This window comes from Euphorbia lathyris, chromosome 7 (assembly GCF_963576675.1).
Source record: "Euphorbia lathyris chromosome 7, ddEupLath1.1, whole genome shotgun sequence".
In the NCBI taxonomy this organism is placed as follows: domain Eukaryota; kingdom Viridiplantae; phylum Streptophyta; class Magnoliopsida; order Malpighiales; family Euphorbiaceae; genus Euphorbia; species Euphorbia lathyris.
The window spans coordinates 12005932-12028706 of NC_088916.1; the positions used below are offsets into that span (position 1 = coordinate 12005932).

The 22775-nt window shown below is 43.1% G+C and overlaps 1 non-coding gene across 1 annotated transcript; it reads right to left on the reverse strand.

Moving 5' to 3' along the window:
• Positions 1 to 22668: 22668 nt before the first annotated feature.
• LOC136201747 (small nucleolar RNA R71) lies at positions 22669 to 22775 on the reverse strand. The gene has a single exon (XR_010674090.1). It is a non-coding gene; the product is annotated as a small nucleolar RNA R71 (small nucleolar RNA).

The window sequence follows — 22775 nt, forward strand, 5'->3', positions numbered from 1 at the left end:
CCCCTTATTCTTTTCTCTTTGCTTTATTTTACTCTCCCGTTTTTATCCTCTAACTTTATTTTATAGGATCTATCCTCCATAACTCTACTCATTGAACAATTCTTTAACTTGGCTACCAAATATCGCGAGTTAAAGATGAAGATGGATGTTCAATATCTTTCCACTGCCGAAGCTCTGAAAGAGTTAGATAATGTAAGAAGTGAGATGTTTATAACTCAGGAAGAACTGGATAAAGCTCAGTAAAAGGCTTCGGCATCCGAAAAAGCCAAAAAAAAAACAGCCATTCAAAAAGCAGCCCAGATTAATGATCCTGAAGAAGTTATAGCCACCAAGGATGAGCTTATCAAACTATCTTACAAGCTTAGGAATTGTACTATCTAAAAAGAAAAATTACAAACTATTGGAAGGTAGGTTTATTGGTAGAATTTTCTTAAAGAGACCGTATTCCATGCTCTTGGGATTGATCTTCCATCCAAATTTCGAAGCTTGTATTTATGTGTTCCAATACAACCGTCCACCTGGAAAGGTCCTTCCCAATTCCTTCTAAGCTTCCGTTCATCAACTCTAGATTTAGAACCTTCAGCATTCCTCATGACCAAATCCCCTGCAAAAAAAAATTATCGAGGTCTTCCATGTTTGTCGTGACAAACTTTGATATGTTGTCAGTATGTTCTCTTTGTTCTTCCAAAAAATATAGCTTTCGATGCATTGCCTCTTTGTTCCCATCGATGGAAAATATGTTGCTCTTGGGCTAGGACAACCAATTTCCACCGGGACGAAAGCTTCAGCTCCATAAGTAAGTGAAAAAGGAGTTTCTCCAATGGAGGCTTTAGGAGTAGTTCTGTATGCCCAAAGGACATGTTGTAACTGATCAATCCAAGCTCATTTTGCCTTTACCAATCTCTTCTTCAAGCCCTACATAATCATTTGGTTTGTTACTTCGGTCATCCTGTTAGTTTGAGGATGAGCTACCGAAGAGAACCGAAGTTTAATGCCGAGGCTCTCACATAATGCATGAAAGGCTTTACAGTCAAATTGCTTGCCATTATCAGTAATGATTGTGTGTGGGATTCCAAAGCAGCAAATGACCATCTTCTCCATAAAAGTGATGATATTAGCTGAAGAGATTGTTGCAACTGCTTCGGCTTCCACCCACTTAGAAAAATAAGCCACATCAACAACTAAAACTTTTTCTGACCTCTAATAGTTGAGAAAGGACCTACTATATCAACTCCCCAAGTTGCAAATGGTCGTGTCAGTCGAATAACTCTTAAAGTTACCATCGATGACTAAATAATTGGAGCAAAAGACTGACATACAGAACATTTCTTTACAAACTTAGTCGCATCTCTTACCATCTTAGGCCAGAAACACCCTAGCAACTTGACCTTTTTTGCCAAAGCATCCCTGATGTAAGCACAGACTTTTTCCGGACCTAGTGATGAGCTTACATTACACTCTAGCTAACAGTTAGTGTAGGTGGGATCCACACAACGCGCTGTGTGAAATACGAGCTAAGGACTCGGGCCCCATTTTCTGAGTCATTTTAGTTCATTTAATTTTATTCTATCTTGATTTATCATTTATGAAATAAAAAAAATACTCGAAGTAAAAAATGATCTTCGATCGAAGACCCGTTCCTCGATCGAGGATGGGGGCTTGATCGGCGATCCTTGATGGTTTTAGATAGTTTTTAATCAGTTTTCTAGCGGGTTTTTTCCCTATTCCCACATGACCAGGCAAAGCGACACATGACCCGATGACACGATACGAACACGACATGCTTTTTAGTGTTAGTGTTTAAAGCTTTATGACACGACACGAAATGACACGTTAATTTTCGTGTCAACCCAAAAACACGAAACTGACCCGAAATTTAATTAAAAAAATTAAAAATTATAATAAACTAGGTTAAAAATAGACATGACTTTTCTTATTTATTAAAGTATAAATATAAAGAGTTGTAGACACCGAGTCGGAGGACCTGTGACGAAAACCTGTAAATAAGACGGTCGAAGCGGTTGATTCCGGAAGTTTTAAAAACAAAAATATATAATAAGAAAAGAAAAGTTAATGTGAGTCGCGGTGGTCAAGTGGACGGCTCGCGAGTGCTCAGCGACGTGGCGCGAGCGCTTAGCGGCAGCCGACGCGTGTCTGATGACAGTTGGACGCACGCCCGGCAGCGTGGGGCGCACGCTCGACGTCCGTTGGGCGCGCATGCCCGGCAGCACGGAGCGCGCGCTCCACGACCGTGGGGCGCGCGCGCCCGACAGCTGCTGGGCGAACGCGCCCGGCAGCCGCTGGGGCGAACGCCCAGCGACATTGGGCGGACGCCCAACGACCGTTGGGCGCGCGCGCCCAACGCTGGTTGGGCGCGCGCCCAACTGAAGTTGGGCGTACGCCCAACGATAGTTGGGCGTTCGCCCAACTAATGTTGGGCGTCCGCCCAACGAAAGTTGGGCGTTCGCCCAACATAAGTTGGGCGTTGGCCCAACCGGCTTTGGGCGACGCCCAATTTTCTTCGGGCGTCGCCCAAAGTTTCCGGGGATCCGTTGCCTATATAAGGCACGGATCCCCATGCATTTAGGGGGGGATTTGGAAGGAGCTTCTTACTCTAAACATTTTTAGAGAGAGAATTGACTTTTTTTGGGAAAAACATTTTATTTCCTAAAAATTCCGAATTTCCTAAAAGTTAAAATTTTACCAAAAACACCGGAAAAGCACGATTTGTGGAATCAACCGACTTCAACCGTCAATACTTAACTTGAGGTATTATCCGAGGACTAGAATTGTTTTATTTATTTCATTTGTTTTATTTCCTTTATTTATTTTTATGATATAATTCTATTTATTTAGTTATTTATTTATTTGTCACGTTTTATTTAATTTCCCGTATTTATTTATTTTTATCCGGTGTTAAATAAAAATTCGGTTTTGTTTTAAAATAAAAAACCTCGTTTTGATATCCCAATATGAACCGTGATCCGATTAAAAGGTAGTTCGGGTATTAAAAAACGTTGTAATTATAAGTTTAAAAAGATATTCCCAAATAACGTTTTAAAATAAAAACGTCGTTTTAGGAAACTCCGTTATAGACTATGATCCATTTTCGGTAGTTCGGAGATCCAAAACGATCGAATTAGACTTAATTTAAAGCTTTTGAACGAATCTGGAAAGTTTTGGACTGCTGCTGTAATTCTCCCTTTTCTGTCACTAATAGCAGATTGGCGACGGATTTTCCGTCGGTAATCTGCTGGAAAACAAAAATTCATCTTTTTAGCCCATTTTCTCAACCTTTTGGCATTTGATTCTTATATATATGTATATGTAATTATGTAGTATGTTTATTAAAATTATTTTGGAGGTCTATAACTAATAATTATGTATTATATATCTATCCATTTTCCATTTCAACTTCACTTACATTAATTTGGCTCTTTGTAAAATTACATGTATATATATAGTTTTGTGGGTTTCATTATTATTGTTGGGAGGTTATTGATTTAAACCTTTGGAGCAATTAAGTGATAAATGTTTTTGGGTTGTTAGGGGTTATTTTCTATATATGTTTTTCATAATGGCTACTTTGGGGTTAAAGGTTATTTCCTTATGTAAAAACTATTTTTGGGTTAAATGCTATTTTCTTATTTATAAACATTATGCATTATTTTTACAAGTTTTTAATTAGGATAATAAGTATACTATTCTTAGTATTATTTTCCTTTTTGTTGGTACATACCCATAACTATAGTGTATATTAGATTTTACCTTATTTTTAATCTATAGGTGTAAATACCATTTTTATCCAAAATGTATCTATTTTAAAATGTATTTAGTGGGGTGAATTTTGGGCTTAATTTGCTAATTGTTGTAATTATGTTCAAGTAAAGGTTAGTTGAGTGAAAAAGGGGAAAATAAATCACAAAAAGAGACTTTAATTTGTTTATTTAAACTTAAGTTTTCTAGATATTCTTAAAGTGTAAATAACGTTTTCTTGACCTTTTTAAACTATTTCCAAAATATCACGTGTTGAAACCTTAATCCGTTCCAACGACGGATTAGGCGAACCTTGTAATTAAAATCGTTTTTATTGTAAATAATAAAGTTTCGAATCGTTTTCTTAAATGATTTGTACAAAATAAATTGACTTGTATGCCTAACCACGTTTTTGGGTTAAAATTCTTTATTCCACGTCTTCAAACGCTCGAGTCGTTCCAACGGCGATTCGAGTAGATGCCATGTAAATCAACGGGGTTTTGAAACGTACCTAAATCGTTCCAACGGCGATTAAGGTACGAACCATGTAAATAAACTCGTTTCCGGAGAGTGAGTTTAGTGTAGGGTTAACGCGTGAATTGAAGCATAAGACACACTGTAAAATAAATCAATTCTTCCTTCTCCCCTTCTCTCTTTTATATATATTTGGCATCAATGTAAATGGGTGATTCTTTACCAAAGTGGCTTTCAATAATATATGCTCAAAACGGTTTTCAAAACGAGAAAGAAAAGGTTTCAAATGAATTTTAAACTTAAAGAAATATGCGATTAGTCCGTTATCGCCTAACACGCTGAGTAGGAGGCCGGTGGTTCATAACCGGGCGATGTCGGGGTGCCTAGTAGCCTTTCTCCAGAAAGGAGCTAGCCTTCTCGGCTCGTACCTAAGTTTCCCAAACCCTCACCGGTCTCCCGCAAGGGATCGGTGTTCATTTTCCCATTCGTAGGTGGCGACTCTTCCATACTCCGAGCTCCGGTCCTGCCGAGCAGCTTGATTCCACGATTGGTTGCTTTCGGTGCCAATCACCGCTTACGTCGCCATGAGGTGTCCACCCCCCGGTCCGCCCGGGAGATTAGGATGCGGCACCTTGTCTAACAAGTGGCGACTCTCCTGGGGAAGCGAGAAATTTGATTCCAGAAGGCGTGTATTAAGCCCTTAACGGGGACGGATCGTATTATTTCTTTTCGTATGCATTCATAAGCATTATTGCAAACCTTTTGGGTAATTTCAGCGAAACCTCTAGCGAGAGTCCATTCGTCGCTCGAAAGAGGCTAGTGTAAGTTCCCCCTTACAGTAAGGCGCCAAAGGGTCCCCATCCATTCGTTAGGGGCGAATTTGTGCGGTCCTGTGAGGTCCCGCGATCAGCCGTGTCAGCATATAGTAGCCTTAGAAGTTGCCATAGGATTACCCGTTACCATTTTTGATGTGATAAATGAATCAGTTCGTGTTTTCAAATTGCCATGATACGTGTCTAATCCTAAAATATGTAAAGAAAATGAAATGATACGTTAATATATACTCTTAAACCGATATACAAACTACCCCAAAACATCGAAACGATTCAAACTAAAGACGACTTAGTCATCTCGTATGAATGAACTTATGCGACCCGCCTGGTCCCTTTCCGTGTCCCGAAGAAGGCACCTGTTCAGGAAATGCGTTATGATGTAAGCACGTATTAGTATGAATCGGTTTGGTATTGAGGATAGTTATATCTCGATTCAAAAGACTATATTAACGGTAGCCGTTATTCACGTTCTTTAAATAGGTTGGGATAAAACGAGATTATGACAAAACGAAAACGAAGAACATTTCTGTTTTGAACGACCCCGTTGTAACGTAAAGAGTTTCGCAAACATGGCCCGTCCCTTCCGAATAAAAGACGAGCTCTTACGTTATGCCTTGTGTTGCTCTTAAGAGAAATGGACGTATTCGCGAAAGTGACTAAGAAAATAAAAGAAAATCAAACGACCAAAATCATTCTGTATCTACGATATATGTCAATCCCGAGAGTAGTTAAAGAAAATGAACCAATGCCGTTAAATACGTGCCTCGAGTCAGGGTATACGCCGTTTAAAATCGTAAAGCCAAATTAAGCTAAACCGCATAATTGCGCCATATGGACGAGACTGTGGGTTTGACTAATGGCTCGATCATTTCGACCGTTACCAAAACTACAAGAAGTATGGCCCGATCTGCGTGTTTGCTGGACTCGTGCCTAAATGAAAAAGAACGGTAATATCCCTGCTTCGAATAAGCACGCGATTCAACAAAACGTTGATTTTCTATAACCACGCTAGGGTGATATATCCCGTAGATGGGAAGAAATAAAAGTTGTTAATAGCCAAAAGATTACCGTGCACTCGAATAAGACTCGCCGTCTTTTTACGTAGCCAAAACGAGCAAACGAATTCTTAACGCTAAAAACAAACATGTTACGCGATGAGTCCGTTCCCTAAAACAAAATCCAAAAGTGATTTCATCACTAAATAGACACGTGGTTACGTCTCTCGATAGATCCAAAAGATCCCGTCATAATCCAAAAGTCGAGACACGAACCCACGCGAATAAAAGGGAACGAGTCGTTGTCAATAACGAACGATTGAACCTAAAGAATAACTCGTACCACGTCTAAAAAACCGAGATGCGCTCAAAGGGAGTCAAAACCCAAACTAATGCATCTCGCAAAATGACAAAAGATGAGTTATCCTGAAAGGACAATCCAACTTGGTCGATATCTTAGTCACTGAACGCTGATACGTCAAAAACGAACTGTATTGTCTGATGGATGATTTACTTTTCCGCGATAATCGACGGCATCACGCGTCCCCCGGACCGCAATGTGAGCCCCGAACCAAAATCCTAGGAAAGAGACTTGGACCATCGAGTGTGTGGAGGAATAAGGGTGGAAGAGAGATGTTGTGATACGTGTAATTAGACTGATGTTTGTTCTTCTTATCTTATATATCCGTAAATAAATAAACGCACACACCACGAATCATGCATATAAAATCATGCATACATACTAATGGATAACCGTGAGCGCAGACTTCACCATTAAGCGGTTGTGGTTTCGCGAGAGTAACCGGTTAGTCAGGCAGTTTGATCAGCTACAGATTGACAGTTCCGAATCGGCAGTTGTGGCTTCTGAATCGTCTTCGCCCGAGTATACTCAATCTTCAGTCAGTATGTCTGCGACCGACGAAAAAGTGGCCGGATTGGAAAACTCTGTGAATAACATTAATGAGCAGTTAGCCGCGATAGTGGCCCAGATAGCTAAGCTGGCCATGAAGGATGACAAGAGTGGCAGTAAGCACGCCGAGAATGAGGTGAACGATGGTCCTCGCTTTGGGAACGAGGATGACTATCAGGACTATATCCGTAAACAGCTTGAGAAAGAGAAGGCTAAGGAAGAGGAGTGGAAGCAACACATCCCTCAGGAGGTGCAGGATCTACGTGGGGGAAGTTCCGGGAGTCAGGACTTTTATAACTTGAAGAATTGTTTATCGGCAACTGCTTTGCCTTTGAAATTCCGGCTCCCTGACATGAAAAAGTTCGATGGAACTGGGGATCCCACTGCCCACATGAATCAGTATGTTGCTATGATGAAACACACGATCCTGATTGAGGATCAAGTCCTGGGGATGTTTAACACTTATCTGGAGGGGGCTGCCCTCACATGGTTTCATGCATTGCCGATGGTGACGAAGAGGGATTGGAAAGAGTTAGCGAAGTCATTCATCGCTCAGTATAGCTTCAACACCATGCTTGAGGTCACTTTGAAGGAGCTTGAGAGCACTAAGCAGCAAATTGGGGAGTCTTTTTCCGATTTTGTAAGAAGATGGAGAGCCAAGGCGACAGTTATGAAGCAGAAGCCGCTTGAGCAGGATCAAATCCGAATGGTAGTGGGCAACACATTGCCGTATATTAAGAATGAGCTGCGGTATATGCCTTTTACCGATTTCAATCAGATGTATAGCTGCGCCTTGACAGTTGAGGGGGACGGAGAGCCGAAGAAAGCTTATACCAAGTGGACGAAGTCTGGATATAGTGCCGGAGGGCCAAGTGCGAGTGCAGAATCTGCCACAGTGAAAGTGCTTGATCTTAATGCTATCGAGAAGAGGCAGTTCGCCAAAATTGATCAGACCTACGCAAAAGTTTTCGAACGATTGTAGAAAAAGGGGTTGTTGAAAGCTCTTACTCCTTATAACAAAGCACCACATTCTCCGCAGATACAGGCAAAGGGATACTGCGAGTTCCACAGTAGTTATGGGCATACTATTGAGAACTGTGAGAGGTTGAAGCACGAGATCCAAGATTTGATTGAGGAGAAGAAGATAGCTGATCCTTCGTCAGCGAACCCTTCCACTAGGCGTAATCCATTGCCTAATCATAGGGTGAGCATGATCGGAGTCGGTCTGAAAGAAAGTGTAGTGATGGAATCCTTCAAGGAAAATGAAGAGGAGTTGTTGGACTCCGACGAGAAAAGGAATGTGGGGAATGGTTTATACGTGTCTGTTTTGGAGGAAGAGCCAACGGAAGAAGTGGTGGACGATAGAACTAAAACTGAGGAAACCGAGGAAGTATCATCTCGGAGGATCATGCCTGTATTGAAATTGTTTAGTGGGGTAGAAGACCCCGAAGCTCATTTGTATAGATACGTGTGTGCTATGTTTGGGGAGCCATACAAAGTGGAAGAAGTCGCTCCATGGTTCTATCTTTCGCTGGTAGGCGAACCTTTGAAGTGGTTTCAATCGCTACCTGACTCGACTAAGCATGATTGGTCACTGATGTCAAGCTTGTTTTTGATGAATTATCGAAGAGACAAAATACAGGTAGGGGGACATGGTGCGATGCAAATTGGGTCTATCAAACGTCCGTTTCCGACTGTCAGCAAGTATAATGAAGGGAAGGACCCCATGGAGCACCTACATTTTTATCTGTCGGCTATGGGTCCTCTAGGTTTCAAAGAGGAGGAGATTACGAGCTTGTTTTGCAACTCATTGGCAGGAGAGTCACTGGTGTGGTACATGTCTCTTCCAATGCACGTTAAAGCAGATTGGGCAAAAATGACTAAGAGATTCATCAAGAAATATGCCGCATGGGAATGTCCAGAGGAAATGCCTGCATTACCCGAAGAGGAGACACCTGAGGCAGTAACAACCATGTCTAAGTATAAGGGAGATGAGAACCCCATTGATCACATAAACCGTTTCCATGCCCACATGTTTGACGCGGGACTCTACTGAAGTGAGTTAGTCCAGCATTTTCCAAAGACACTCATAGGAAGGGCTTTGATGTGGCACCGAATGCTCTCGGCAAAGACAAAAGGGGACTGGGGATCCCTCATGGAGGCCTTTATGCAGAGGTATGAGATGTACATTCCGTGGACAGGGTCGTTGGAAGATTTAGAAAGGATCAAACAATTTCCCGAGGAAGCATTCGTGGATTATGCTAGAAGATGGAGGTTCAAGTATGCCTCATGTCGGGTCACCTTGAGCGATAAGGAGCAACTCATGTGCATCCGGAAGGGTGCTATTCCACTCGTGGCTAGAAGAATGAACGGAGTGTTCCTCAAGGACTATGAAGAGCTGATAGGCTGGGCTCGGTATGGATCGTCGGACCCTTCCTACGTAAATCCAAATGTCCCTCACATAATGGATCTGATGGTCGTGGACATTTGGGAAAGTTCTTCCGACAAGGAAGGTATCAATCAGAGGATTCCGATCAACATCTGGGATGAGTCTGATGATGAGTTGGAAATGGCTGTAGGCACCGAAGGAAAGATCCTGCCAGGTTTTGAGATCTTCAATGATGTTACCGACTGGGGCAAAGGAGAAGCAAGCTGTTTCATCGAGGAGATCATAATGTTAGATCTTAATGCCGAGGAGCAGGTCATCACTATTGAAGCAATTGCGGGAGCGATGGGCGAGCCCAGTACCTCCAAGGCTTATGAGAAACCCGAGAACCCTGACGATGAAAATTGTATTACTGCTTTATTTGAATCCGATGATGTACTCGCCAACACTATCAATGAAATGAATTCTGGTTTTGCTTACTTGCTTGATGTTGATCGTGATCATTCTATGCATTCTCATTCATATAACATGCCTACATTTGAAATCAATACAATAGAAATGTCAACTTTCAATCTTGGCACGGATGAAAATCCTAAACTTATACAAATTGCTCAAGAATTAACTATTGAAGAGAGGAAAGAATTTGAGAGAATAATTAAAAAATACGAAATAGTGTTTGCTTGGACATACGAAGACATGCCAGGAATTGATCAATCAATCGTAACTCACCGTATTCCAACATACCCCGACGCGAAGCCCGTGAAGCAGAAACTCCGATGCATGAGACCGGAATGGGCAGATAAGATCTGAGAAGAAGTGAAGAAGCAGTTAGAAGCAGGGTTCATCGAAGTAATCGACTATCCCCCTTGGGTCGCAAATGTAGTACCCATCGTAAAGAAGGACGACAAAGTGAGAATGTACGTCAATTATAGAGATCTTAACAAGGCGTGCCCCAAAGATGAATTCGCGTTGCCTCATATTGACGTGTTGATCGACAGTGCAGCATCAAGCGTCTTACACACGAATGTGGACGGTTTCATGGGCTACATGCAAGTTCAGATGGCTGAGAAACACAAAGCGAAAACCTCATTCACAACTGAGTGGGGAACATACTGCTATAGGGTGATGCCGTTTGGTTTGAAAAATGCCGGGGCAACTTACCAGCGAATGGCTACGGCACTGTTCCATGATATGATACACAAAGAGGTAGAAGTTTATGTGGATGACATGATGGTCAAGTCGGAGACAAGAGAGGGGCATTTCGCTGCACTCGAGAAGTTTTTGGCCCGAATTGCAGAATTCAAACTAAGGTTAAACCCGAAGAAGTGCTTCTTCGGCGTTTCATCGGGGAAAATCTTAGGCTATATAATCGGAAACAAGGGAATTGAGGTAGATCCCAACAAAGTAAAGGCCATACGAGAAATGCCAGCGCCAAATAATGAGAAAGAAGTGAGAGGGTTTCTGGGGCGGGTCCAGTATATCAGTCGGTTCATAGCAAGACTCACTGCAATCTGCGAGCCGATCTTTAAGTTGCTACGGAAGGATCAACCCACGATTTGGAATGATAAGTGTCAGCAAGCCTTAGATAAGGTCCGGGACTACTTGTCTAATCCACCAGTTCTGAGACCCCTAAACTGGGAAAACCGCTTCTCCTCTATGTAGCGATCGAGGAGCGATCTATCGGGGCAATGCTGGCCCAAGAAGGGGACACCGGTGTGGAGCACGCGGTGTATTATCTGAGTAAGAAGTTCCTGGAATACGAGCTTAAGTACAACATGATCGAAAAGACGTGCGTGGCAGTAGTATGGCTAACAAAGAAACTACGGCATTATTTTCAATCTTACAAAGTGATCATTATTTCCCGGATGGATCCTGTGAAGTATCTGTACCGAACTCCGTCTCTAACAGGGAAGCTAGCTCGATGGTTGTTGCTTTTGTCCGAATTTGATATCGAATATGTAACGAAGAAGGTTGTCAAGGGGAGAGCCGTAGCAGAATTCTTGGCCAACCAGCCTCTGAACGCAGAAGAGGAAGAGATAAACTATGATTTCCCCGATGAGCACTTGAACGCAATAGAAGTTATACCATGGAAAATGTTCTTCGATTGAGCAGTTAATTCGAATGGAGCCGGAGTAGGAGTGCTACTTATCTCACCGGAAGGAGAAAGGATAACCAATGGCGAAGAAGTTATCATTCCCTCTTACTAACAATATGGCCGAGTATGAATCATGCATCTATGGGAGCATCGTATGTTGAAATCTGGGGCGACTCAAAACTGATTATCGAACAAGCACAGGGAAACTGGGAAGTAAGGGAGGAAAGGTTGCGTCCATACCTAGACCAGCTGGAAGGGTTGGCACAAAGATTCAATGAATGTCGTTTTTATCACATTCCTCGAGCACAGAACCAAGCAGCGGATGCTTTGGCCACTTTGGTGTCAGTATGGGATAATCCTCGGAACCTTGCCTCGAAGCCTTTGGTGTTGAGAAGGTCTCACAAACCATGCTACGAAGATGTAATGCTGTTGGGGGCAGATGAAAAACCTTGGTATTTCGATATCGTAAACTTCATGAAGAGTGGAACATACCCGGCAGAATCGGAACTTAGAGATCAGGCTGTGATTAGAAGGTTAGCACAGTAGTTCGTCATCCATAACGACTTGCTTTACAAAAGGCACATCGATGGTTTGCAACTGAGGTGCTTGGATGCGGGAGAAGCCCGTGAGGCAATGGAGTCAGTACACTCAGGAATTTGTGGAGCCCATATGGGAGGGGCGGCATTGGCAAAGAAAATCATAAGGCAAGGCTTCTATTGGCTCACCATGGAAAGGGATTGTAATGAATATGCGAAGAAATGCCATGATTGTCAAATCCACGGAGATTATAATCATTTACCAGCTATGGAACTGCACGTATTAGCACCCATTTGGCCGTTTGCGGCTTGGGGCATTGACATTATCGGAGAGGTGAGGCCTAATGCTTCGAACGGGCACAAATTCATTACAGTCGCTATTGATTATTTCACCAAGTGGGTGGAGGCAGAATCATTTAGCAAGTTGGGGTCTAAACAGATGAGGAAGTTCATTGAAAAGCACTTGATCACCAGATTCGGAGTGCCTCATCATATGATCACGGATAATGGGGTCCAGTTTCAAGGAGAAGTGAGAAGTCTCTTCCGAGAGTACGGTATTGAACATCATAGGTCTTCTCCGTATCGTCCGCAAGCTAATGGCGCAGTAGAGGCAGCTAATAAGAACCTTAAAAGGATTCTCGTAAAGACAGTAGAATCGCATCGGAACTGGCATGAACAGCTTCCGCTCGCTTTATGGGCTTATCGCACGACAGTTAGAACGTCAACTGGGGCAACGCCATTCTCCTTGGTATACGGTGCATAAGTCGTTCTCCCGATTGAGATTGAAAAGCGATCGTTGAGAATCGCAGTAGAAGCAGAGATTCCCGAGACGGAATGGGTGAAGAAGCGGTATGAACAGTTAGCATTGGTGGATGAGAAAAGGATGGAGGCCCTTTACCACGTGCAGCTATATCAGCAGAGGATGGCCCGAGCCTTCAACAAAAAGGTCAAGGCCAGCCCTATCAAAGAAAGGGATATGGTGCTAAAACAGATCCGTGTGACGCACACCGACCCGAGGGGCAAGTTTAGGCCAAACTGGGAAGGGTCGTTCTTCGTAAAGAAGATACTAAGCAAAGGAGCGGTGAAGTTAACTACTATGGACGGCATGGAGTTCTCCGAACCTACCAATCTGGATAGGCTTAAGAAATACTTTTCGTAAAAAAAAAAAAAAAAATTCCCGATAGGTCGAAAACCCGCAAAGGGCGGCCTATGCAACAATAAGGGACATCCCAATGGGTGAAAACCCGAAAGGGCACTCATTTGAAAATTCCGGGATAGAAAAAGGAGAGATGAAAAATCGCTGGGATCTGAAAACCGAAAAAAGGCAGGTCCTGGTAACGGTAGTTATATCTTGAGCAATTATAAAAATAATGTATAAGAGGCTAAGTATTTCTGTTGTTTGTAAATAAATAAAGGCATGAGTATATTTGAAGAGAATGATTGGGATCGTTATAATTTACTGAATGCAAGATAATATGAATCATGAGTTATACATTTCTTACCTTTCTTTTCACAATAAAAAGCCTACGTACTATCTACCCCACTCCCTATACGCAAGTTATACATCGGGGTAATTCTAATAAAAGCTACGAAGCTATACATGATAAGCCTAATAAGGAGGGAAATCCCAGTGGGCCTCAAAGTCCCTCAGATGTGACGCCCGCTCCGCAGATAGGGTCTCCTCGGCGACTCGAAGTCTCTCCTCGGCAGCAAGGCACCCCGCGGTCTCCTCCCGCACCCTCTCCTCAACAGCAAGGCGTCCCGCGGTCTCCGCCCGCATCACCTCGGACCAGTGGTTGTTCCTCTCCCGATACACCTGGCCAACCCTGGCATCGGCCTCCCGCAGTGCTTCGCTCTGTCTCAGCTCATGTGCACGGAGATCGCTCTGTAAAAAAAAAGAGAGAAGGAAAAATCAGATATAAAAAAGAAATACAGACTAGAATAGAAGTCATACATACACATGTGCATACATTCCACTACACTAAAATAAAATAAAGATACATACCAGGTGGCTGGCGCAACGCAAGCTGAGTCGATCTCTAAAGAAACCAGATAGCCCCACATAGTCGGTGCACGTCTCCCTCGAAGTCTAGAGAGCGTCTGAGGGATCAAACGGTATCCTCGACGTAAAGGCAGGAGGGGCCATCTCGACACCAGCATAAGCCACTCCGGACTGGTCATAGCAAACTGTCGCGAAATCCCTCCCAAAGTCAGGGATGGGTACGCCCAAAGGGGACCCCTCCGATCAGGCAGCGCCGGAGGACTCGCCGACATAATAGGTCGGCTCGCTCGCAGACGTCTGAGCTCGAGCACTATCGAAGAAGTCTAATGTGTGGGTACTCCTCCAGGAACCCTCCTGCAAGTAGAGACACAATAAACACCCCTGACCCTCTCGTAAATAAAAATAAATAGGACGAACCACTCACTAGAATCGCCTCCTGACCAAAGACTGCAGCGACAGCCTCCCCCGAAAACACGTCCGCCACGGGGTCCACCTCCATCGCCACCGCTGGGGCATCCCTCGCGCTCAATAATGTCGATAAATAGGGAACACGACCCCCGGCATGAACCCATACATCTCTACCAGCAAAGCGGCGAGTCAAATCCCGACGAATGACCGATAAGGGCATAGTCCGCACCGCAAACATGGAGACGGGGATCTCGCCTGGTGTCCAATGCGAGGCACTAACCCCGGTGATGCCCCGGTCGCCCAAGTACCATGCCCGCACGCAAGGGCTGGTAAGCACGCTCTGCTGCTCCTAGATCAGGGTGACGTACGCGTAATCGGGACCGAAGTCAAGGTCGTCCCACCTAAATCTAATCTGAAAGCACAAAGAAAAAGTCAGGACTGATCAAACAAAAATCTAGCGCGATTAGAAGATATTTACCTGCCCCAAGGTCCGTGAATCAATCCAATCTAGGAGATGTGCCACCGTCTGCCTCTCCCCGATACCTAGACCAAACTCGCTCCACCGAGCCATAAGTGGGGGCTTCACTACCCGTGGCCTGCGCCGACGCTCGCTGGGAAGAATCCGCCTCTCGTAGGCCCAAACCTGCTTAAAAAAACAAAGGTTATGAACAGAAGACGCGAAGAAGATAAAAGGGGCAAGTTAAGGATGAGCCACGTACCAGAAGAGCAAAAGTGTAACTGCCGAAGTCCTTGCGCTTCCGGCAAGTCAGATCCAAAAACCTGTACAAGTAAGCTAGACCCGCTCCTGCGCAATCGTAAGACACCACCGCGTCCAAATCACTGAAGGCCTGAATAAGACCCGCATGTATCATCCCGCTCTTGGTGCGGAAGATCGTCTCACCTAAAGCATATACCAGGAAGCTGCGGACAGCCAGATCAGTGTCGTCGGTCCCACAAAAATCCCTACGACTCAAAAGCCTCGAGGTAGTGATGAACTTCGCCGGGGTGGATTTGACACCCGTGTAAACTCCCGACCCGATCAAAGCAGCCAACCTAGCACGGTCAACCCGTGGACGCATCGTATCAAAGGAGAAGGGAACCGGAGTACCACTCCCCCGCAGCCCGGTCAGTAAAGAGAAGTCGCGGGGTGAGATCGTCATCTCCCCGAATGAGAGGTGGAAGGTGTGGGTCGAGTCAACCCATCTCTCGCATAAGGCCCGTAGGCCGAAACGGTCGCACACCCCGTTGGCGCGGGGCAGCGCTAAAATAAAGGGCTCAAAGCCTAACTCTCGCACACGGGCTCTCACCGCGGCGCCTAGCATGGAATACCACACATGAATATCTGTCGTAGTTCCAGAAATGTCGATGAACTGGAAAGAACAGAACAGGTAAGTTTAAATGTTGTTCCTAGGCTTGCATCTGATGAAAGCACGTTAATCTAGCTATTCTTTCGGTCAAATCTAACCTAGAGACATCTTGTCAATTTGGACCGTCATTTTGTGAAATCTCTCCCTTAGGGTTGTTTGCATAGGATTTGATTAATTCATTATTCTTTGATCTACTCTCGTCTCCATTGGCAAAGAGAATTATTCAAGTTTTTACTATTCACGTGCATTAGTCAAGTTTCACTATTCACGTGCATTAGTCAAGTTTTCACTATTCACGTGCATTATTCGAGTTTTACTATTCACGTGCATTAGTCAAGTTTTCACTATTCACGTGCTATTCACGTTTTTACTGTTGGCATGCATTGCTCGTATGTTTACTATTCACATGCATATAATTCGCATTCTTCCAAAAAGACAAATAAAGTGTTACTTGCAAGCAAAGGAATTCATGTTTTCTAACTAAGGTCTTCTAAGGCAACCTAGGGGTTAGCATGCAAATCATGTTCAAAGTAGGGATACTAAAGCCTAGAAATTTAGTCAAAAGACGAGGAAGTAAGAAAGTACTTACCTAGTTACAGCGGGTCCGGCTCAGATGAGATGTGGGGTCCTGAAAAGGGTCCACTGTAGTAAGGTTCACGAAACCCTCCTCCATGCCCTTCGTGCCATCATGTTGATCCAAATCCATCCCGAGAATAATCCAAATCAGAAGTTAGAGAGAGAGATAAGAGAGAGAAGGTGTGGGGTTGGAATGAAACCCACCACCTTATATAAGGAAAGGGAATGGCATTCCCGTAAATAGTGAAGAAGGTACGATGTGACATAAAGGTAAAAAGTAAATAATTATTTACCAGGTGCACAGACCTCCGATTTGCAGTCCGTTTTAGCCTGCTCTTCTGCCAGACAGTGACCAATAATGTCGAGATAGAACTCCAGATGACAGCCAATTTTAACAGAACAGCGGCACCATTCAAAATACAGACGACAGTCAACAGAAAAATAATTATTAGTTTGAATCATTCCGGACTAAAAAGACGTTCCTAGCGAACCATTCAAACCTCCAAGACACTAGCTCTAGTGAGAAAATACAGACAACGTTGTTTTAAAAGAATTCAGAATTGTTAGAAAGAACCTTTGCTTTTGAGTCGTTTTACCCGCGGTCGTGGACCAGGGTTGCTTTTGAGCCATTTTACCCACAGTCGTAGACTAGGATCGCTTTTGAGCTATTTTACCCACGGTCGTAGACCGGGGTCTCTTTTGAGCCATTTTACCCACAGTCGTAGACTAGGGTCGCTTTTGAGCCATTTTACCCACAGTCGTAGACTAGGGTCGCTTTTGAGCCATTTTACCCACGGTCGTAGACCGGGGTCGCTTTTGAGCCATTTCACCCGCGGTCGTGGACCAGGGTTGCTTTTGAGCCATTTTACCCCGGTCGTAAACTGGGGTCTCTTTTGAGCCATTTTACCCGCGGTCGTGGACCAGGGTTGCTTTTGAGCCATTTTTACCCGCGGTCGTGGACCAGGGTTGCTTTTGAGCCATTTTATCCCTGGTCGTAGATCGGGGTTGCTTTTGAGCCATTTTACCCACGGTCGTAGACCAGGGTTGCTTTTGAGCCATTCCCCCCCCCCCCCCCGGTCGTAGGCCGGGGTCGCTTTTGAGCCATTTTACTCGCGGTCGTGCACCAAGGTTGCTTTTGAGCCATTTTTACCCGCAGTCAACTTAGGCTAGGGTCCGTAAGAAGAACATCCGCCGGCAGCCGATTCAAAGGCAAGGACGGAAAGAATCGAGAACGACGCCGGAACGCGCAGCGCAAAGGTCAGGTATTCTTCCTCCTACTCTTTACGTGTCTCTTACTTTTATATGTTTTACATTGCATGTGTTGCGTTAGCAAAAAACGTTTTCAAAACACACACATCACTGTCAAAATAGGAAAGTAGGGGATACTGTAGACACCGAGTCGGAGGACCTGTGACGAAAACCTGTAAACAAGACGGTCGAACCGGTTGATTCCGGAAGTTTTAAAAACAAAAATATATAATAAGAAAAGAAAAGTTAATGTGAGTCGCGGTCGTCAAGTGGACGGCTCGCGAGTGCTCAGCGACGTGGTGCGAGCGCCTAGCGGCAGCCGACGCGTGTCTGACGACAGTTGGACGCACGCCCGGCAGCGCGGGGCGCACGCTCGACGTCCGTTAGGCGCGCACGCCCGGCAGCACGGAGCGCGCGCTCGACGACCGTGGGGCGCGCGCGCCCGATGGCTGCTGGGCGAATGCGCCCGGCAGCCGCTGGGCGAGGGCCCAGCGACGTTGGGCGAACGCCCAACGTCAGTTGGGCACGCGCGCCCAACGCTGGTTGGGCGCGCGCCCAACGATAGTTGGGCGTCCGCCCAACAAAAGTTGGGCGTTCGCCCAACATAAGTTGGCCGTTCGCCCAACTAGGTTGGGCGTTCGCCCAACCGGCTTTGGGCGACGCCCAATTTTCTTCGGGTGTCGCCCAAAGTTTCCGGGGATCCGTTGCCTATATAAGGCACGGATCCCCATGCATTTAGGGGGGGGGGATTTGGAAGGAGCTTCTTACTCTAAACATTTTTAGAGAGAGAAGTGACTTTTTTTGGGAAAAAACATTTTTTTTCCTAAAAAAACCGAATTTTCTAAAAGTTAAAATTTTACCAAAAACACCGGAGAAGCACGATTTGTGGAATCAACCGACTTCAACCGTCAATACCGAACTTGAGGTATTATCCGAGGACTAGACTCATTTTATTTATTTCATTTGTTTTATTTCCTTTATTTATTTTTATGTTATAATTCTATTTATTTAGTTATTTATTTATTTGTCACATTTTATTTAATTTCCCATATTTATTTATTTTTATCCCGTGTTAAATAAAAATTCGGTTTTGTTTTAAAATAAAAAACCTCGTTTTGATATCTCAATATGAACCTTGATCCGATTAAAAGGTAGTTCGGGTATTAAAAAATGTTGTAATTATAAGTTTAAAAAGATATTCCCAAATAACGTTTTAAAATAAAAACGTCGTTTTAGGAAACTCCGTTATAGACTATGATCCGTTTTCGGTAGTTCGGAGATCCAAAACGATCGAATTAGACTTAATTTAAAGCTTTTGAACGAATCTGGAAAGTTTTGGACTGCTGCTGTAATTCTCCCTTTTCTGTCACTAATAGCAGATTGGCGACGGATTTTCCGTCGGTAATCTGCTGGAAAACGAAAATTCATCTTTTTAGCCCATTTTCTCAACCTTTTGGCATTTGATTCTTATATATATGTATATGTAATTATGTAGTATGTTTATTAAAATTATTTTGGAGGTCTATAACTAATAATTATGTATTATATATCTATCCATTTTCCATTTCAACTTCACTTACATTAATTTGGCTCTTTGTAAAATTACATGTATATATATAGTTTTGTGGGTTTCATTATTATTGTTGGGAGGTTATTGATTTAAACCTTTGGAACAATTAAGTGATAAATGTTTTTGGGTTGTTAGGGGTTATTTTCTATATATGTTTTTCATAATGGCTACTTTGGGGTTAAAGGTTATTTCCTTATGTAAAAACTATTTTTGGGTTAAATGCTATTTTCTTATTTATAAACATTATGCATTATTTTTACAAGTTTTTAATTAGGATAATAAGTATACTATTCTTAGTATTATTTTCCTTTTTGTTGGTACATACCCATAACTATAGTGTATATTAGATTTTACCTTATTTTTAATCTATAGGTGTAAATACCATTTTTATCCAAAATGTATCTATTTTAAAATGTATTTAGTGGGGTGAATTTTGGGCTTAATTTGCTAATTGTTGTAATTATGTTCAAGTAAAGGTTAGTTGAGTGAAAAAGGGAAAAATAAATCACAAAAAGAGACTTTAATTTGTTTATTTAAACTTAAGTTTTCTAGATATTCTTAAAGTGTAAATAACGTTTTCTTGACCTTTTTAAACTATTTCCAAAATATCACGTGTTGAAACCTTAATCTGTTCCAACGACGGATTAGACGAACCTTGTAATTAAAATCGTTTTTATTGTAAATAATAAAGTTTTGAATCGTTTTCTTAAATGATTTGTACAAAATAAATTGACTTGTATGCCTAACCACGTTTTTGGGTTAAAATTCTTTATTCCAAGTCTTCAAACGCTCGAGTCGTTCCAACGGCGATTCGAGTAGATGCCATGTAAATCAACGGGGTTTTGAAACGTACCTAAATTGTTCCAACGGCGATTAAGGTACGAACCATGTAAATAAACTCGTTTCCGGAGAGTGAGTTTAGTGTAGGGTTAACGCGTGAATCGAAGCATAAGACACACTGTAAAATAAATCAATTCTTCCTTCTCCCCTTCTCTCTTTTATATATATTTGGCATCAATGTAAATGGGTGATTCTTTACCAAAGTGGCTTTCAATAATATATGCTCAAAACGGTTTTCAAAACGAGAAAGAAAAGGTTTCAAATGAATTTTAAATTTAAAGAAATATGCGATTAGTCCGTTATCGCCTAACACGCTGAGTAGGAGGCCGGTGGTTCATAACCGGGCGATGTCAGGGTGCCTAGTAGCCTTTCTCCGGAAAGGAGCTAGCCTTCTCGGCTCGTACCTAAGTTTTCCGAACCCTCATCGGTCTCCCGCAAGGGATCGGTGTTCATTTTCCCATTCGTGGGTGGCGACTCTTCCATACTCCGAGCTCCGGTCCTGCCGAGCAGCTTGATTCCACGATTGGTTGCTTTCGGCGCCAATCACCGCTTACGTCGCCATGAGGTGTCCACCCCCCGGTCCGCCCGGGAGATTAGGCCACGGCACCTCGTCTAACAAGAGTATAAAAAAACCCTATCTTATCTTATTATCCCATGTTCAGTGCTCGCGAAAAAAAAACCCAATCTTATCTCGTGGTCGATGGCGGCTGCTTCTTATTAGGCATGAATTTGACTACAATTTAACATGTTATTTATAATGAATTAATGGTGTTTCTAGGGTTAAATTACAAGAAAGAAGGTCTTATAAGTGTTTTTGTGCAGATAAGGAAAGATTAAGTCGAACAGTCTGGAAGCAGCCTGTTTCGCACATACCATGAAGAGTTGAGCCATTCTTTGATCCAGGGGTCTAATTCTGGAACTTCTCATGATGGATAGCGACAGGACGGAAAGCAGGTGCGGCAGGAGCAGTAGGCAGAAAGGCGGATAAGAGCAGAAAAGTAGCAAGGTGAAATGAAAGTTCGACCCTTGAATGTTCAAGGGTCAAAAGGATCTTAACCACTAATAGCAATCTAGGATTTGTGAAAACAATTTGGTTGATTTTGTAATATTTTCTCGGATACTTTATGTACCGTGTTGGCCTTGTCTTTTCCCTTAAATAGACGTAGTGGGGAAAGGAGAGAGGAGGATCATCATCATCATCTTTTTGTTAAACTTAAAAATAGACCTTCTAGGTAGAGAGAGAAGCTCTCGAGGAAGATGACTCCATTGATGGAGTTCTGTAGAATGGAAGCAGACTGTTCACTCGGCAGTATGAGTGAGTAGTCATTTTGAATAGGTTCGGCCAGTTAGGGCCGGTTATATAAGTTTCCTAATTTCTATTTATGAATGAATGTTGTTAATTTATGAAGTGTTTGATAAAGCTTTCTATTCCATTGCTTATGCATGAATGTTAGTGTTAGATGAATGATAGGGAACTGCTTTCATCTGCACTAAACCTTTTATCAAACATCCAACCCCGAAGCAGAAATGTTAGGAGGTTGTATCAAGGGTTTTCTTTATAGAAATGTTGTTTCAATCGTAATGCAAGAAAGAACCAACCTTAGGGACGCTTATGGTTGTAGTAAGTCTTAGAATCTTAAGAACACACGAGAGTTGACTTAAGTGAGCATTTAAGCAGAGACCTTGACTTCACTTTGCATCATTCATGAATAAATAGGGTGTTTAGGGACTTAAGGTAACTTGTCCCGCTGTGCCTAGCCTGTTCTACCTTTTTATCACTATCAAAACTCATTTTATTACACTGAATCTCTTAACTAATATTGGTGTTAACACATCACATCATTTCTCAAAGTCACACACCACGAACACCCTGTTCTACAAGGTTTTTCTATTAAATTTTGGTCATCAATCCCTGTGGAGACTACTCAACTTATCACTTTATTACTTATATCTAGTGCACTTGCTAGAGTCTGTTCGGAAGACAACAAGTTTTTGGCACCGTTGCCGGGGATTGAAAGCAACAAAATTTATCTGAAAATTTCTGTGAAACAAGGTGTTTTTAATCTGTTTGCTAAATAGAGCAGCCAAAAGGAGTTCTCCATTTGTTTATGTGCAGAGCTGGACCCCCAGTTTTTCCTATCGATCTCGAATTAGAGAGAACGTGTAGACAAAACCGAGCGGGAGCTCGATGTGCAAGACAAAGAGAGCGACAAAGTGAAAGAAGGATGGCTGGAAGAGTACCACCCGAACAACCAGTCCAACCTAATCAGGAAGAAGAAAGAGAGAATAACAATCCTCCAGTTATGAGGATCAGAGACTATTCGAGGCCGACCACGGAAGGACACTCGTCGTGCATTGTGTTGCCTAACGAAGGAAACAACATGTTTGAAGTAAAAGCATCTATGATAAAAATGTTGCAGGCAGCAGTACAATTCAATGGATACCAGTCAGAAGATCCAAACGGGCATATCCAGGAGTTCATCACACTGTGCAACACTTTCAGATCAAACCGAGGAGTTTCCGATGATGTGATCAGGCTAAAGCTGTTTCCTTTTTCTCTCAAAGACAAAGCAAAGAACTGGTTGAAGAACTTACAGCCAGGGACGATCACCACTTTGGAAGAAATGGCTAGCGCTTTTCTGATGAAATATTTTCCACCTAGACAGGCCATTAAACTTGGAAATGAGGTATCCCATTTCGTGCAGGAAGAGGATGAATCTTTAGCCGAGGCATGGGAAAGGTACAAGGAATTATTAAGAAGGGTACCAAATCATGGCAT